Below are 16,837 nucleotides of genomic sequence, written 5' to 3' on the forward strand. Positions count from 1 at the left end.
TAGGAGCATATTGGGTTTATAACTCTCTGCTCTGGGTAGAATATACCTTTTACCACAGACTTAGGATCAGCTTACCCTCACCAAATCCTAACCTTAACCATTAGAGGAGAAACACCAAACTGACTGTAGATTAATCATACTCCTATCCTCTGTTTATGTGGTTTTGGGGTGCAGTACCTGATCTGGCCTGTGGGTGACACTGTAGCTCTGCAGCGTTGCTGAATGGGAACTCTCCAAGCTGCTGAAACAAAACCCCACTGTTGTTGAGAGAAAAGAGAGTGAAAGAGAGACAGAATGCAAACCGACAGATAGGAGAGAGGAAAGAGGGAAGGGACAGGAGGAAATACAGGACAAAGAGGAGACAGGGAGGAAGAGGAGACAGGGAGGAAGAGGAGACAGGTAGGAAGAGGAGACAGGCAGGAAGAGGAGCCAGGGAGGAAGAGGAGACAGGGAGGAAGAGGAGACAGGGTGGAAGAGGGGACAGGGAGAAAGAGGAGACAGGGAGGAAGAGGAGACAGGCAGGAAGAGGAGACAGGCAGGAAGAGGAGACAGGGAGAAAGAGGAGACAGGGAGGAAGAGGAGACAGGGAGAAAGAGGAGACAGGGAGGAAGAGGAGACAGGGAGGAAGAGGAGACAGGGACGAAGAGGAGACAGGGAGGAAGATGAGAGAGAGGAAAGACAGGAGGAAGAGGAGACAGGGAGGAAGAAGAGACAGGGAGGAAGAGGAGACAGGGAGGATGAGGAGACAGGGACGAAGAGGAGACAGGGAGGAAGAGGAGACAGGGAGGAAGAGGAGACAGGGAGGAAGAGGAGACAGGGAAGAAGAGGAGACAGGGACGAAGAGGAGACAGGGAGGAAGAGGAGACAGGCAGGAAGATGAGGCAGGGAGGAAGAGGAGACAGGGACGAAGAGGAGACAGGGAGGAAGAGGAGACAGGGAGGAAGAGGAGACAGGGAGGAAGAGGAGACAGGGACGAAGAGGAGACAGGGAGGAAGAGGAGACAGGCAGGAAGAGGAGACAGGGAGGAAGAGGAGACAGGGAGGAAGAGGAGACAGGGTGGAAGAGGAGACAGGGAGAAAGAGGAGACAGGGAGGAAGAAGAGACAGACAGAAAGAGGAGACAGGCAGGAAGAGGAGACAGGGAGAAAGAGGAGACAGGGAGGAAGAAGAGACAGGGAGAAAGAGGAGACAGGGCGGAAGAGGAGACAGGGAGGAAGAGGAGACAGGGTGGAAGAGGAGACAGGGAGGAAGAGGAGACAGGGAGGAAGAGGAGAGAGAGGAAAGACAGGAGGAAGAGGAGACAGGGAGGAAGAGGAGACAGGGAGGAAGAGGAGACAGGGAGGAAGAGGAGACAGGGATGAAGAGGAGACAGGGAGGAAGAGGAGACACGGAGGAAGAGGAGACAGGGATGAAGAGGAGACAGGGAGGAAGAGGAGACAGGGAGGAAGAGGAGACAGGGAGGAAGAGGAGACAGGGATGAAGAGGAGACAGGGAGGAAGAGGAGACACGGAGGAAGAGGAGACAGGGAGGAAGAGGAGACAGGGACGAAGAGGAGACAGGGAGGAAGAGTAGACATGGAGAAAAGGGGGAAAGAAGGTAATGAGAGATGCCTTGCACACAGGAGGGAAGGAATGAGAAACAGGAAGGGGTGTGTAGAGAGAGCAGAGGAGAAATGGAAAGGGGAAGAGATGCCATGCAGACCAATGGACAGTGTGTGTGTCACCCTCAGATGGCCATGACAGTACAGTGTGCTTGACAAAGATAGCTGGATTTATAGCCTTGTGTAAGCCAGAGATGGTGGCAAGGGGAACCTCTCTCTCTTTCACTCTCGCTCGCTGTCTCTCTATATCTCTGTTCCCTCTACTCTGTATATTCTCTCGCTCTCTTTATCCTGCCTCTCTCTCTCTTTCTCTCTCTCTCTCTCTCTCTCTCTCTCTCTCTCTCTCTCTCTCTCTCTCTCTCAATTAAATATATCTCTCTCCCTCTGCTTGTCTCTATCCTCTCACTCTTCGTATCTCTGTCCCTTCCTGTGCCTCCCTCCCTCCCTCTCGCACGCTCTACAATTCCCTCTGTTTCATTCTCCAACCTACTTTGTCAGTCTACCATTTCTTCTGTCCATCTTTCACCCCTCTCTCCTTGTTTCTTTCTATCTCACTGTATTCCTCTTCCTCCTCATTCCCTTTCCCCTTCTATCCGTTCTGTCTCTCTGTCTCTTTTTTGACTCTCCCCTCCCGCTCTCTATCTCTCTGTCTCTCTGTCTCTTTTTTGACTCTCCCCTCCCGCTCTCTGTCTCTATGTCTCTTTTTTGACTCTCCCCTCCCGCTCTCTGTCTCTCTGTCTCTTTTTTGACTCTCCCCTCCCGCTCTCTGTCTTGCCTCACTCTGCTCACCCTTAACCAGCTGGCTATTGTGATAAAAGACCCCCCATTCCCCTGTGTCTCAGACAGCTTTATTATGTCATTCTAAAGACCAATGTCACACTGTGCAAGCATGTGTGCTTGTCCATTTGTGCGTCTAGTTTGATGCCACATATCTAGGATCAGATTACCACCACTCTATCTCTATCTATCCTAACCTTAACCAGACTTATCTGACCCTGACCCTGATCAGTCTGAATGGCAGTGACTGTCCTATGATGCTAACCTCAAACACTAGGTGTCTGACCCGAACTCCACAACAATACTCTGGGAACTAACTCAATGTCTCAGACAGAGTTACTCCACAACAACACTCTGGGAACTAACTCAATGTCTCAGACAGGGTTACTCCACAACAACACTCTGGGAACTAACTCAATGTCTCAGACAGGGTTACTCCACAGCAATACTCTGGGAACTAACTCAATGTCTCAGACAGAGTTACTCCACAACAACACTCTGGGAACTAACTCAATGTCTCAGACATGGTTACTCCACAGCAATACTCTGGGAACTAACTCAATGTCTCAGACAGAGTTACTCCACAACAACACTCTGGGAACTAACTCAATGTCTCAGACAGAGTTACTCCACAACAACACTCTGGGAACTAACTCAATGTCTCAGACAGAGTTACTCCACAACAACACTCTGGGAACTAACTCAATGTCTCAGACAGAGTTACTCCACAACAACACTCTGTGAGCTAACTCAATGTCTCAGACAGAGTTACTCCACAACAACACTCTGGGAACTAACTCAATGTCTCAGACAGAGTTACTCCACAGCAATACTCTGGGAACTAACTCAATGTCTCAGACAGAGTTACTCCACAGCAACACTCTGTGAACTAACTCAATGTCTCAGACAGAGTTACTCCACAACAATACTCTGGGAACTAACTCAATGTCTCAGACAGAGTTACTCCACAACAATACTCTGGGAACTAACTCAATGTCTCAGACAGGGTTAGTCCCTTATAAGGGCAGCTAACTCAATGTCTCAGGCAGGGTTAGTCCCTTATAAGGGCAGCTAACTCAATGTCTCAGGCAGGGTTAGTCCCTTATAAGGGCAGCTAACTCAATGTCTCAGACAGGGTTAGTCCATTATGGTGGCAGCTACATGTGACAGGGTTCAAGGGAGTGCCAGAGTTTCAGAGTGCCTGATCTGCCTCCGTGTTGTGTTGACTGTACAGTCATGGCCAAAAGCTTTGAGAATGACACAAATATTAATTTTCACAAAGTCTGCTGCCTCAGTTTGTATGACAGCAATTTGCATATACTCCAGAATGTTATGAAGAGTGATCAGATTAATTTAAATGAATTGCAAAGTCAAATTCCCAAACAAATCAACTGAATTCCAAAAAGACATTTCCACTGCATTTCAGCCCTGCTACAAAAGGACCAGCTGACATCATGTCAGTGATTCTCTCGTTAACACAGGTGTGAGTGTTGACGAGGACAAGGATGGAGATCACTTTGTCATGCTGATTGAGTTCGAATAACAGACTGGAAGCTTCAAAAGGAGGGTGGTGCTTGGAATCATTGTTCTTCCTCTGTCAATCATGGTTACCTGCAAGGAAACACGTGCCGTCATCATTGCTTTGCACAAAAAAAAGGCTTCACGGATAAGGATATTGCTGCCAGTAAGATTGCACCTAAATCAACCATTTATCGGATAATCAAGAACTTCAAGGAGAGCGGTTCAATTGTTGTGAAGAAGGCTTCAGGGCACCCAAGAAAGCCCAGCAAGCGCCAGGACCGTCTCCTAAAGTTGATTCAGCTGCGGGATCGGGGCACCACCAGTACAGAGCTTGCTCAGGAATGGCAGCAGGCAGGTGTGAGTGCATCTGCACGCACAGTGAGGCGAAGACTTTTGGAGGATGGCCTGGTGTCAAGAAGGGCAGCAAAGAAGCCACTTCTCTCCAGGAAAAACATCAGGGACAGACTGATATTCTGCAAAAGGTACAGGGATTGGACTGCTGAGGACTGGGGTAAAGTCATTTTCTCTGATGAATCCCCTTTCCGATTGTTTGTGGCATCCGGAAAAAAGCTTGTCCGGAGAAGACAAGGTGAGCGCTACCATCAGACCTGTGTCATGCCAACAGTAAAGCATCCTGAGACCATTCATGTATGGGGTTGCTTCTCAGCCAAGGGAGTGGGCTCACTCACAATTTTGCCTAAGAACAAAGCCATGAATAAAGAATGGTACCAACACATCCTCTGAGAGCAACTTCTCCCAACCATCCAGGAACAATTTAGTGATGACAATGCCTTTTCCAGCATGATGGAGTACCTTGCCATAAGTTAAAAGTGATAACTAAGTGGCTCGGGGAACAAAACATCGATATTTTGGTTCCATGGCCAGGAAACTCCCCAGACCTTAATCACATTGAGAACTTGTTGTCAATCCTCAAGAGGCGGGTGGACAAACAAAAACCAACAAATTCTGACAAACTCCAAGCATTGATTATGCAGGAATGGGCTGCCATCAGTCAGGATGTGGACCAGGAGTTAATTGACAGCATGCCAGGGTGGAATGCAGAGAAAAAGAACGGTCAACACTGCAAATATTGACTCTTTGAATCAACTTAATTTAATTGTCAATAAAAGCCTTTAACACTTATGAAATGCATGTAATTATACTTCAGTATTCCATAGTAACATCTAACAAAAATATCTGAAGACACTGAACAGCAAACTTTGTGGAATTAAAATGTGTGTCTTTCTCAAATCTTTTGGCCTTGACTGTAGTAGCATAGAGGAAGAGCTGCAGCACAGAGTGACATGTCTACGTCATTAGAGGAACCAACACACACACACACACACACACACACACACACACACACACACACACACACACACACACACACACACGCACACACACGCACACACACACACACACAGATATTGGGGAAAATGCCAAAGCTAAGGATGATGTTAAAGAGTTTAAGTATTAAGTATTGGGAATTGTGGTTTGTGTACTTAATCATTTAATTGAGGATTTAACACCACAGGCCTTTTTGGGGTGGAGGGTTTGTATTTAGTCTTGTAGTTCATTCAATGTATTTGGAGAATCCAGTTGGTTCTGATAGTCTTTAATAGGTGACTCTATGGTTTTTAATTGATCATGCATGTGTTTTTGCTGTTTGTTCTTTATAGGGATGAATAGATTGGAGAAGTGGTTTATCCCTACATCTCCGTTTCGGATAGAATATAGATCTATATTGTTGTTTGTTTAGTGTTTTACACTTTCCCAGAACTGGTTCGATTCTATGAATTCTTCCATTAAATTGAGCTGATGTCTGACGTGCTGATCTCGTGTATTTCTGTGATGTTTTCATGTTTCACCGTTGTGAAGGTAGTTGCTTCCTCAATTCCTTTCTTAGGTTGTTGCCTTCTTCATCAAACCATCTGTCATTGTTTTTAATTTTCTTAGGTTGTCTAACTGAAATGTTTAGATTTGATAGGGAAGCCAAAAGGTCAAATTTACTATTTAGGCTTTCACTGCCAAGTTTACAACTTACTATTAGAGTGAAATGTTTTGCCTGGGAAGTTGTCCAAAAGGGATTGAATTTGTTCTCTCTCTCTCTCTCTCTCTCTCTCTCTCTCTCTCTCTCTCTCTCTCTCTCTCTCTCTCTCTCTCTCTCTCTCTCTCCTTCTCTCCTCTCTCTCTCTCTCTCTCTCTCTCTCTCTCTCTCTCTCTCTCTCTCTCTGTCTCTCTCTCTGTCTCTCTCTCTCTCTGTCTCTCGCTCTCTCTTTTTCCCTCTCTCTCTCTTTTTCCCTCTCTCTCTCTCTCTCAATTCAATTCAATTCAATTCAAGGGCTTTATTGGCATGGGAAACATGTGTTAACATTGCCAAAGCAAGTGAGGTAGACAACATACAAAGTGAATATATAAAGTGAAAAACAGTAAACAGTAAACAGTAAACATTACACATACAGAGGTTTCAAAACAGTAAAGACATTACAAATGTCATATTATATATATATACAGTGTTTTAACAATGTACAAATGGTTAAAGGACACAAGATAAAATAAATAAGCATAAATATGGGTTGTATTTACAATGGTGTGTGTTCTTCACTGGTTGCCCTTTTCTCGTGGCAACAGGTCACAAATCTTGCTGCTGTGATGGCACACTGTGGAATTTCACCCAGTAGATATGGGAGTTTTTCAAAATTGGATTTGTTTTCGAATTCTTTGTGGATCTGTGTAATCTGAGGGAAATATGTATCTCTAATATGGTCATACATTGGGCAGGAGGTTAGGAAGTGCAGCTCAGTTTCCACCTCATTTTGTGGGCAGTGAGCACATAGCCTGTCTTCTCTTGAGAGCCATGTCTGCCTACGGCGGCCTTTCTCAATAGCAAGGCTATGCTCACTGAGTCTGTACATAGTCAACGCTTTCCTTAATTTTGGGTCAGTCACAGTGGTCAGGTATTCTGCTGCTGTGTACTCTCTGTGTAGGGCCAAATAGCATTCTAGTGTGCTCTGTTTTTTTGTTAATTCTTTCCAATGTGTCAAGTAATTATCTTTTTGTTTTCTCATGAATTGGTTGGGTCTAATTGTGCTGTTGTCCTGGGGCTCTGTAGGGTGTGTTTGTGTTTGTGAACAGAGCCCCAGGACCAGCTTGCTTAGGGGACTCTTCTCCAGGTTCATCTCTCTGTAGGTGATGGCTTTGTTATGGAAGGTTTGTGAATCGCTTCCTTTTAGGTGGTTGTAGAATTTAACGGCTCTTTTCTGGATTTTGATAAGTAGTGGGTATCGGCCTAATTCTGCTCTGCATGCATTATTTGGTGTTCTACGTTGTACACGGAGGATATTTTAGCAGAATTCTGCGTGCAGAGTCTCAATTTGGTGTTTGTCCCATTTTGTGAAGTCTTGGTTGGTGAGCGGACCCCAGACCTCACAACCCTTCCTCACAACCATAAAGGGAAATGGGCTCTATGACTGATTCAAGTATTTTTAGCCAAATCCTAATTGGTATGTTGAAATTTATGTTTCTTTTGATGGCATAGAATGCCCTTCTTGCCTTGTCTCTCAGATCGTTCACAGCTTTGTGGAAGTTACCTGTGGCGCTGATGTTTAGGCCAAGGTATGTATAGTTTTTTGTGTGCTCTAGGGCAACAGTGTCTAGATGGAATTTGTATTTGTGGTCCTGGTGACTGGACCTTTTTTGGAACACCATTATTTTGGTCTTACTGAGATTTACTGTCAGGGCCCAGGTCTGACAGAATCTGTGCATAAGATCTAGGTGCTGCTGTAGGCCCTCCTTGGTTGGTGACAGAAGCACCAGATCATCGGCAAACAGCAGACATTTGACTTCGGATTCTAGCAGGGGGAGGCCGGGTGCTGCAGACTTTTCTAGTGCCCGCGCCAATTCGTTGATATATATGTCTCTCTCTCTCCCTCTCTCTCCCCTCTCTCTCTCTCTCCCCCCCCCCTCTCTCTCTCTTGTTCTTGTTATGCTAATGTTGTCTCTAGTTTCTCTCTCTGTTCTTTCTTTCTGTCTCATTTCCTTCCTTCCACGATAGAGGGAGGCTCACTATCGAAACCAGACCTGCATGATACACGCAACCATACTGACGATGTTAACAAGATCAAAACATAAACAGTTATATTTACTATCCATGCGTCCCAAATGACACTATTCCCAATGGACCCTGGTTTAAACTAGTGCACTATAAAGGGAATAGTGTGCCGTTTGGGATACATCATGTACATTAGAGAATTCTTATCTCTGTTTTCATCGTCTCCAACCCACACATTCTCTTTCTGAAAGGCTTTTAGTATTTCCTTCAGACATTTCTACTAGAACACACACACACACACACACACACACACACACACACACACACACACACACACACACACACACACACACACATTGTGATTGTCTTTAATTATGAGTGAGGATGAGACAACACTATGACTGTATCCTACTACAGGGCACTACTATTGAACTAGGCTCGTTGGGCTCTCTATGTAGGGCACTACTATTGAACAAGGATCGTTGGGCTCTCTATGTAGGGCACTACTACTGAACAAGGATCGTTGGGCTCTGGTCATATGTTGTGCACTAAACAGGCTGCCATTTGGAACACAGTCTAGGCTTCCTGACATAATTTCCTGCCTAACAGAAAAGCAGCAAACAACAGACTCAGGTTTGGCTCTGGGACAAAGGTCTGATCGGTGCACTACAACAGTCACATGCAGAAACCGCACCACTGATATAATCTGTGCCACAGGCTACCTGCCATATACTGCACTTCTGATATAATCTGTGCCACTGGCTTCCTGCCATATACTGCACTCCTGATATAATCTGTACCACAGGCTTCCTGCCATATACTGCACTCCTGATATAATCTGTACCACAGGCTTCCTGCCATATACTGCACTCCTGATATAATCTGTGCCACAGGCTACCTGCTATATACTGCACTCCTGATATAATCTGTGCCACAGGCTACCTGCCATATACTGCACTCCTGATATAATCTGTGCCACAGGCTACCTGCTATGTACTGCACTCCTGATATAATCTGTACCACAGGCTACCTGCCATATACTGCACTCCTGATATAATCTGTGCCACTGGCTTCCTGCCATATACTGCACTCCTGATATAATCTGTGCCACAGGCTTCCTGCCATATACTGCACTCCTGATATAATCTGTGCCACAGGCTACCTGCCATATACTGCACTCCTGATATAATCTGTGCCACAGGCTTCCTGCCATATACTGCACTCCTGATATAATCTGTGCCACAGGCTACCTGCCATATACTGCACTCCTGATATAATCTGTGCCACAGGCTTCCTGCCATATACTGCACTCCTGATATAATCTGTGCCACAGGCTACCTGCCATATACTGCACTCCTGATATAATCTGTGCCACAGGCTTCCTGCCATATACTGCACCTGCCTCCATAGGTACAGAGGCTTCGGAAAGTTATCAGGCACCTCGACTCTTTCCACATTTTGTTACTTTACAGCCTTATTCTGAAATGTGTTAAATCAAATAAAACCTCATCAATCTACACACAATACCCCATAATGACATCACAATACTCCATAATGACACCACAATACCCCATAATGACATCACAATACCCCATAATGACATCACAATACCCCATAATGACATCACAATACCCCATAATGACATCACAATACCCCATAATGACATCACAATGTTTTTCAGCGGCAGGGAGACTAGTCAGGATCAAGTCAAAGATGAACGGAGCAAAGTACAGACAGATCCTTGATGAAAACCTGCTCCAGAGCGCTCAGGACCTCAGACTGAGGCGAAGGTTCACCTTCCAACACGACAACGATCCTAAGCACACAGCCAAGACACTGCAGGAGTGGCTTCGGGAGTGCTCCAACAAAGTACTGAGTAAAGGGTCTGAATACTTATGTAAATGTGATATATATATATATTTTTATTAGCAAAAATGGAATTCAGCTGAATTAAACATGTTACGTCCCAAATGGCACCCGATTCCCTTTTCCCCATAGGGCTCCGCTCTAAAGTAGTGCAGTCTGTAGAGACTAGGCTGCTATTTGGGACTAAACCCATGTTGACATTGTAGATTATTCTGCTAGGAGCCAAGCCAGATCTCTGCACAGATAAAACCAACATAGTCTATTGATGACTGGGTGTCTCAGAGTCGCCGGCGGCAACTGTCAATCATCGCTGTCATTTTGTTTTGAATGAATATTGTTTTTTATATCATTGCTGTTTTATTTGATGACAGAGACATGATAGAAGACCCCTATCACTGCATCAACACACACAGCATGCAGGGATACTAGTCCAGCTACAGGACACACACACACACGCACGCACGCACGCACGCACACACACACACACACACACACACACACACACACACACACACACACACACGCACGCTCGCACGCACGCACGCACGCACGCACACACACACACGCACGCACGCACGCACACACACACACACACACACACACACACACACACACACACACACACACACACACACACACACACACACAGAGAGAGTGAGTGGGGAAGGGGGGTAGAGAGAGTTGGACCGGGGAGACAGAGAGAGGAATGGGGGGTAGAGAGAGAGTTGGATAGGGTAGACAGAGAGAGGAATGGGGGGTAGAGAGAGAGTTGGACAGGGGAGACAGAGAGAGGAATGGGGCGTAGAGAGAGAGTTGGATCGGGTAGACAGAGAGAGGAATGGGGCGTAGAGAGAGTTGGACAGGGGAGACAGAGAGAGGAATGGGGGGTAGAGAGAGAGTTGGACAGGGGAGACAGAGAGAGGAATGGGGCGTAGAGAGAGTTGGACAGGGGAGACAGAGAGAGGAATGGGGGGTAGAGAGAGAGTTGGACAGGGGAGAAAGAGAGAGAGTGGAGAAGGGTGGTAGAGAGAGAGTTGTACATGGGAGACAGAGAGAGAGTGGGGAAGGGGGGTAGAGAGATAGTTGGACAGGGGAGACAGAGAGAGAGTGGGGAAGGGGGGTATAGAGAGAGTTGGACAGGGTAGACAGAGAGAGAGTGGAGAAGGGGGGTAGGGAGAGAGTTGGACAGGGGAGACAGAAAGAGAGAGAGAGAGGGAATGGGGGTAAGAGAGAGAGTTGGACAGGGGAGACAGAGAGGGGAATGTGGGGTAGAGAGAGAGTTGGACAGGGGAGACAGAGAGAGGAATGGGTGGTAGAGAGAGAGTTGGACCGGGGTGACAGTCACTGATACAGAAGGAGAACAGGAGTGCATGAAAGAGGCAGAAAAAGAGAGGGAGAGAGCGAAAAGGAGTTGGATATAGAAAGAGACTGAAACATGCAGTTTAGGTCGGAAGTTTAAAGACACTTAGGTTGGAGTCATTAAATCTAGTTTTGGCAAGTTGGTTAGGACATCTACTTTGTGCATGACACAAGTAATTAGACAGATTATTTCACCCACAATTCAAGTGGGTCAGAATTGTGCATACACTAAGTTGACTGTGCCTTAAAACGTCTTGGAAAATTCCAGAAAATTTTGTCATGGCTTTAGAAAATTCTGATAGGCTAATTGACATCATTGAATGTAGCATAGCACGCACGTATGAACACCATGCGACCACGCAGCCGTCGCTCAGAAAGGAGACGCCTTCTGTCTCCTAGAGATGAACGTACTTAAGATGCTGGAGGAAACAGGTACAAAAGTATCTATATCCACAGTAAAACGAGTCCTAAATCGACATAACCTAAAAGGCCCCTCAGCAAGGAAGAAGCCACTGCTCCAAAACCGCCATAAAAAAAGACAGACTACAGTTTGCAACTGCACATGGGGACAAGATCGTCATTTTTGGAGAAATGTCCTCTGGTCTGATAAAACAAAAATATAACTTTTTGGCCATAATGACCATCGTTATGTTTGGAGGGGGAGGCTTGCAAGCCCGAAGAACACCATCCCAACCATGTAGCATGGGGGTAGCAGCATCATCTTGTGGGGGTGCTTTGCTGCAGGAGGGACTGGTGCACTTCACAAAATAGATGGAATCATGAGAAATCCCTGACCTCAATCCCATAGAACATTTCTGGGCAGAACTGAAAGAGCGTGTGTGAGCAAGGAGGCCTAGAAACCTGACCTGTTACACCAGCTCTGTCAGGAGGAATGGGCCAAATTTCACCCAATTTATTGTGGGAAGCTTGTGGAAGGCTACCTGAAATATTTGACCCATGTCAAAACAATTGAAAGGTAATGCTACCAAATATTAATTGAGTGTATGTAAACTTCTGACCCACAGGGAATGTGTTGAAAGAAATAAAATATGAAATAAATCATTCTCTCCACTACTATTCTGACATTTCACTTACTTAAAATAAAGTGGCGATCCTAACTGACCTACGACAGGGAATTTTTACTAGGATTAAATGTCAGGAATTGTGAAAACTGAGTTTAAATGTACTTTGCTAAGGTGTATGTAAACTTCCGACTTCAACTGTAGGATGGATACAGACAGAGACTGAAACATAGGATGGATACAGACAGAGACTGAAACATAGGATGGATACAGACAGAGACTGAAACATAGGATGGATATAGACAGAGACTGAAACATAGGATGGATATAGACAGAGACTGAAACATAGGAAACATAGGATGGATATAGACAGAGACTGAAACATAGGATGGATATAGACATGGATATAGACAGAGACTGAAACATAGGATGGATATAGACAGAGACTGAAACATAGGATGGATATAGACAGAGACTGAAACATAGGATGGATATAGACAGAGACTGAAACATAGGATGGATATAGACAGAGACTGAAACATAGGATGGATATAGACAGAGACTGAAACATAGGATGGATATAGACAGAGACTGAAACATAGGATGGATATAGACAGAGACTGAAACATAGGATGGATATAGACAGAGACTGAAACATAGGATGGATATAGACAGAGACTGAAACATAGGATGGATACAGACAGAGACTGAAACATAGGATGGATATAGACAGAGACTAAAACATAGGATGGATATAGACAGAGACTGAAACATAGGATGGATATCGACAGAGACTGAAACATAGGATGGATACAGACAGAGACTGAAACATAGGATGGATATAGACAGAGAGAAACTAAAACATAGGATGGATATAGACAGAGACATAGGATGGATATAGACAGAGACTGAAACATAGGATGGATATCGACAGAGACTGAAACACTGAAACATAGGATGGATATAGACAGAGACTAAAACATAGGATGGATATAGACAGAGACTGAAACATAGGATGGATACAGACAGAGACTAAAACACAGGTTGGATATAGACAGAGACTAAAACACAGGTTGGATATAGACAGAGACTAAAACACAGGTTGGACATAGAAAGAGACTGAAACATACACTACTGTTCACAAGTTTGGGGTCACTCAGAGCACATTTTTTGTCCATGAAAATAAATAAACAGAAATACAGTGACATTGTTAATATTGACATTGTTAATGTTGTAAATGACAATTGTAGCTGGAAACGGCTGATTTTTTAAATGGAATTTCTACAAAGGTTTACAGAGGCCCATTATAAGCAACCATCACTCCTGTGTTCCAATGGCACGTTGTGTTAGCTAATCCAATTTTATCATTTGAAAGGCTAATTGATCATTAGAAAACCCTTTTGCAATTACATTAGCACAGCTGAAAACTGCTGTTCTGATTAAGGAAGCAATTAAACGGGCCTTCTTTAGACTAGTTGAGTATCTGGAACATCAGCATTTGTGGGTTCAATTACAGGCTCAAAATGGCCAGAAACAAAGACCTTTCTTCTGAAACTCATCAGTCTATTTTTGATCTGAGAAATGAAGGCTATACCATGTGATAAATTGCCAAGAAACTGAAGATCTCGTACAACGGCGTGTACTACTCCCTTCACAGAACTGGCTCTAACCAGAATAGAAAGAGGAGTGGGAGGCCCCGGTGCACAACTGAGCAAGAGTACAAGTACATTAGAGTGTCTAGTTTGAGAAACAGACGCCTCACAAGTCCTCAACTGGCAGCTTCATTAAATAGTACCCGCAAAACACCAGTCTCAACGTCAACAGTGAAGAGGTGACTCCTGGATGCTGGCCTTCTAGACCGAGATACAAAGAAAAATACATATCTCAGACTGGCCAATAACAACAAAGATTAAGATGGGCAAGAGAACACAGACACTGGACAGAGAAAGATTGGGAGAAAGTGTTATGGACAGACAAATCTACGTTTGAGGTGTTTGGATCACAAAGAAGAACATTCGTGAGAAGCAGAAAAAAAAATGAAAAGATGGTGGATGAGTGCTTAACGCCATCTGTCAAGCATGGTGGAGGCAATGTGATGGTCTGGGGGTGCTTTGGTGGTGGTAAGGTGGGAGATTTGTACAGGGTAAAAGGGATCTTGTAGAAGGAAGGCTATCACTCCATTTTGCAACGCCATACCTTACCTTGTGGACGGCGCTTAATTGGAGCCAATTTCCTCTTACAACAGGATAATGACCCAAAGCCCAGCTCCAAACTATGCAATAACTATTTAGGGAAGAAGCAGTCAGCTGGTATTCTGTCTATATTCTGTCCTGCACAGTCACCGGATATCAACCCTGTTCTGAGCTGTTATGGGAAGTGCCCGTCAAGCCAATCCATCTTGTGGAGGTGCTTCTGGAAGCACGTGGTGAATACCTCAACAAATTGACAACTGGAATGCAAAGGGTCTGCAAGGCTGATTCTTTGACAAAAGCAAAGTTTGAAGGACATAATTATTATTTCAATTAAAAAACATGTTTTATATCCTTGTCAACGTTATTATATTTTCTATTCATTTTGCAACTCATTTCATGTCTGTTTTCATGGAAAACAAGGACATTTCTAAGTGACCCTAAACTATTGAATGGTAGTGTAGGTTTGATATAGACAGAGACTGCAACAGGTTGGATATAGAAAGAGACTAAAACATAGAGACAGAGATAGACAGAGACTGAATCATAGAGACAGAGATAGACAGAGACTGAAACATAGAGACAGAGATAGACAGAGAGACAGAGACAGAGATGAGAGACATCAAAGAGACAGAGATAGAGAGAGACTCAATCATAGAGACAGAGATAGAGAGAGACTCAATCATAGAGACAGAGAGAGGGTGAGAGAGAGAGACAGAGCAAAGGTGGGAGAGAGAGACAGAGAGAGGGTGAGAGAGAGAGACAGAGAGAAGTTGGGAGAGAGAGACAGAGAGAGGGTGAGAGAGAGAGAGACAGAGAGAAGGTGGGAGAGAGAGACAGAGAGAAGGTGGGAGAGAGAGACAGAGAGAGGGTGAGAGAGAGAGACAGAGAGAAGAGAGAGAGACAGACAGAGGGTGAGATAGAGACAGAGAGACAGACAGAGAAAGAGAAAATGAGAGAGAGAGACAGAGAGAAGGTGGGAGAGAGAGACAGAGAGAGGGTGGGAGAGAGAGAAAGAGAAAGTGTGAGAGAGAGACAGAGAGAAGGTGGGAGAGAGAGAAAGTGCTTGGGGTGCAGAGCTGTAGCTGAGAAAGTGCTTGGGGTGCAGAGTGTGCCATGCCATGCTGTGGTGTCATGTGTGTGTGTGCGCTGTGGTGTGATGTGTGTGTGTGTGTGTGTGTGTGTGTGTGTGTGTGTGTGTGTGTGTGTGTGTGTGTGTGTGTGTGTGTGTGTGTGTGTGTGTGTGTGTGTGTGTGTGTGTGTGTGTGTGTGTGTGCTGTGGTGTGATGTGTTTGTGTGTTTGGCCCGCTAACCTTGGAATTGAGGTAATTGGCACTTAACATTAAACAGGCCTAGTCCCAGGAGGATCAGTCTGACCAGGGAAACTGATAAGTACACACAGTCTGTAGAATGCAGACAAGCTACCTTCAACACCATCACACAGTCTGTAGAATGCAGACAGGCTACCTTCAACACCATCACACAGTCTGTAGAATGCAGACAAGCTACCCTCAACACCATCACACAGTCTGTAGAATGCAGACAAGCTGCCCTCAACACCATCACACAGTCTGTAGAATGCAGACAAGCTGCCCTCAACACCATCACACAGTCTGTAGAATGCAGACAGGCTACCTTCAACACCATCACACAGTCTGTAGAATGCAGACAAGCTACCCTCAACACCATCACACAGTCTGTAGAATGCCGGCAAGCTACCTTCAACACCATCACACAGTCTGTAGAATGCAAACAAGCTACCCTCAACACCATCACACAGTCTGTAGAATGCAGACAAGCTGCCCTCAACACCATCACACAGTCTGTAGAATGCATACAGGCTGCCCTCAACACCATCACACAGTCTGTAGAATGCAGACAAGCTGCCCTCAACAACATCACACAGTCTGTAGAATGCAGACAAGCTACCTTCAAGACCATCACACAGTCTGTAGAATGCAGACAAGCTACCCTCAACACCATCACGCAGTCTGTAGAATGCAGACAAGCTACCTTCAACACCATCACACAGTCTGTAGAATGCAGACAGGCTACCTTCAACACCATCACACAGTCTGTAGAATGCAGACAAGCTACCCTCAACACCATCACACAGTCTGTAGAATGCAGACAAGCTACCCTCAACACCATCACACAGTCTGTAGAATGCAGACAAGCTACCCCCAACACCATCACACAGTCTGTAGAATGCAGACAAGCTACCCCCAACACCATCACACAGTCTGTAGAATGCAGACAAGCTACCTTCAACACCATCACACAGTCTGTAGAATGCAGACAAGCTACCCTCAACACCATCACACAGTCTGTAGAATGCAGACAAGCTACCTTCAACACCATCACACAGTCTCTAGAATGCAGACAAGCTGCCCTCAACACCATCACACAGTCTGTAGAATGCAGACAAGCTGCCTTCAACACCATCACACAGT

Source organism: Oncorhynchus clarkii, chromosome 10, assembly GCF_045791955.1.
Source record: "Oncorhynchus clarkii lewisi isolate Uvic-CL-2024 chromosome 10, UVic_Ocla_1.0, whole genome shotgun sequence".
NCBI lineage: Eukaryota > Metazoa > Chordata > Actinopteri > Salmoniformes > Salmonidae > Oncorhynchus > Oncorhynchus clarkii.